The sequence below is a fragment of the Piliocolobus tephrosceles genome, chromosome 3 (assembly GCF_002776525.5).
Source record: "Piliocolobus tephrosceles isolate RC106 chromosome 3, ASM277652v3, whole genome shotgun sequence".
Lineage (NCBI taxonomy): Eukaryota > Metazoa > Chordata > Mammalia > Primates > Cercopithecidae > Piliocolobus > Piliocolobus tephrosceles.
Window position 1 is genome coordinate 141,792,203 of NC_045436.1, and position 2,734 is coordinate 141,794,936.

The window sequence follows — 2,734 nt, forward strand, 5'->3', positions numbered from 1 at the left end:
TTTCTTTCTTTCTTTCTTTCTTTCTTTCTTTCTTTCTTTCTTTCTTTGGTTGGGCAGGGCAGGATGGAGGTTAGATAATAATGTTTGGAGGTTAGGAGTAGCATTATGGATGAAACACAGGAAGAGATAAACCTAGAGAATAAGCAAGTCTCCTGTTGTTGGGATTGCCAGAAAAAAAAATACAGGATTTCTGATTAAGTTTGAATTTCAGGTAAATTATAACTATAATTTTAGTATGAGTATTTCCTAAACAAAAATTTTATTTAATAACTCTAATAATGCTAGATATCATTAAATTGTTTCATGGCATACTAAAAAGCTTACACTCATTCAGGTGGGAAATATTAATGAAAACCTTTGAAAGACCCTATGAAAGTTATGGTCTTATAAGTGTTAAAAAAGTCATGATGAAAGCACAAAGGAACATAGAACAGGGTGAGACCAGAGGCAGGAAAAAACAAACAGTAGAAGAACTATTGCATCTGTGCAAGATTCTAATTTCAGTTCTTTTGGATATATAGCCAGAAATGAAATTGCTGGATCATATAGTAGTTTTGTTTTTTAATGTTTTGAGGAACTGTCATATTCATTACAACATTATTCACAAAGCCAAGGAAACAACCTAAATGTTCACTGATCAATGAATGGATGAAAATGTGAGATATATATGCCTTTATATATATATATATATATATATATGATTGAATATTATTCAGCCTTAAAAATGAAGGGAATCCTACCTCATTTGACAACATGAATGGACTTGGAGGACAAGTTTATTCTAAGTGTAGTAAGTAAAATCATAGAAGAACTGATAGTACATGATTCCACCTATATGAGATACCTAAAATAGACAAATTCACAGAAACAGAAGGTAGAATGGCGGTTGCCAAGACCTGGAAAGATAGGTAAAAAGTTGCTGTTCAATGGGTACACTGTTTCAGTTATACAAGATAAATAAATTCTGGAGATCTGCTTATTGACATCATGCCTATAGTGGCAATACTGTATTGTGCACTTAAACAATTGTTAACAGGGTAGATCTCATGTTAAGTGTTACACACACACACACACACACAAACTGTAAAAGCCCAGTAAAGAGGTTTTAGAGGGGGAATGAACAGTGACAAAAACAGTGTTGATAGTGGAAAAGAAAAATAATTGGGAAATAATTCAAAGCTGGAACTATTAGGAGTGATTAATTGCATGGGGGAAATGTGGATCACCAAAAATGATTCTAAGATGATTTTTTTTTTTTCCTTTCGGAACAATTGGTACCATAAAGAGAGATAAGGAATACAGAAATAAAAAAGCAGATTTAGGGAGGTGAGAGGCAGAAGTATTGGAAGAGGCATAGCATGGTACATTTTGGACTGCCTGATTTCAGTAATGTGTGATCCGCTCAGGTGGTGACAATGACCAGCAGGTGTAATATCCTATTTTGGAATTCCTATAAAATGTCTGGACTATGGATATAAATTGGAAATGATCACTCTACAAATAATACTACAAATAATAGGAGTTGTTTAGTTAAAACAAAACAAAACAATGTGACACAATTCTGTGCAACATCATTATTTAAGGGCAGGCAGAGTAAGAAGATCTTGTTGTGGGCAGAATGGAAGCAAAGAAGAGAAGAACATAGAACGGAAGATTTCAGGAAGACCAGATATGTGCTCTACATCTCAAAGGTCACAGGGAAAGAAAAAACGATGAGGAGTAACTACTGGATTTGGCAGCAGTCTTCATAGTTGATTTTAGTAAGAGTATTTTCAGGGAAGGCGTGAAGGTGGAAATGGAGGAATGAAATAAGACATGTGATTGAGAATGAGTGTGACATGAGGAATTAAAGGCATCAAGGATTGATGACTCTGTAAGGAAGCTTATAAAGGAAAATTGAGAAAGAGAAAAACAGTAGCTAGAAAGTGAATTCGAACCAAAGAAAAGTTTTTAATTTTCAGAATAGGAGAAAATTAAGCCTACTTCCTCTGAAAGAAGCCTACTTCTTTTCCTTTATCCTGAAAGAGGATATTTGTAGGTAAAAATTTAGGAGAAACTAGATATGACCAATGGAACACATTCCTTGAAGAGAAAGAAAACAGTGGGTTAAAAACCGTACATAGAAGGACTAACTGGAAACTTCTTGTTTTTTCTTCTTGAAAAATACTTCATGCTCAAAGGTAGAGAGAAATGTGGGTTAAAATATAGATAAGTTTAATTGATTGGAGAGTTAGAGATCAAACCTAATTACTTCAATTCATTTTATTTATTTTTATTTTTATTTTATTATTATACTTTAAGTTCTAGGGTACATGTGCATAATGTGCAGGTTTGTTACATATGTATACCTGTGCCATGTTGGTGTGCTGCACCCATCAACTCGTCAGCACCCATCAATTCATCATTTATATCAGGTATAACTCCCCAGTGCAATCCCTCCCCCCTCCCCCCTCCGCATGATAGGCCCCAGTGTGTGATGTTCCCCTTCCCAAGTCCAAGTGAACTCATTGTTCAGTTCCCACCTATGAGTGAGAACATGCGGTGTTTGGTTTTCTCTTCTTGTGATAGTTTGCTAAGAATGATGGTTTCCAGCTGCATCCATGTCCCTACAAAGGACGCAAACTCATCCTTTTTTATGGCTGCATAGTATTCCATGGTGTATATGTGCCACATTTTCTTAATCCAGTCTGTCACTGATGGACATTTGGGTTGATTCCAAGTCTTTGCTATTGCG

At 35.2% G+C, this 2,734-nt stretch overlaps 1 protein-coding gene across 1 annotated transcript in view; it reads left to right on the plus strand.

Moving 5' to 3' along the window:
• Positions 1–2,734, plus strand: part of KCTD8 (potassium channel tetramerization domain containing 8) — a 282,606-nt gene that overhangs the window by 206,892 nt on the left and 72,980 nt on the right. The window lies entirely within an intron of this gene.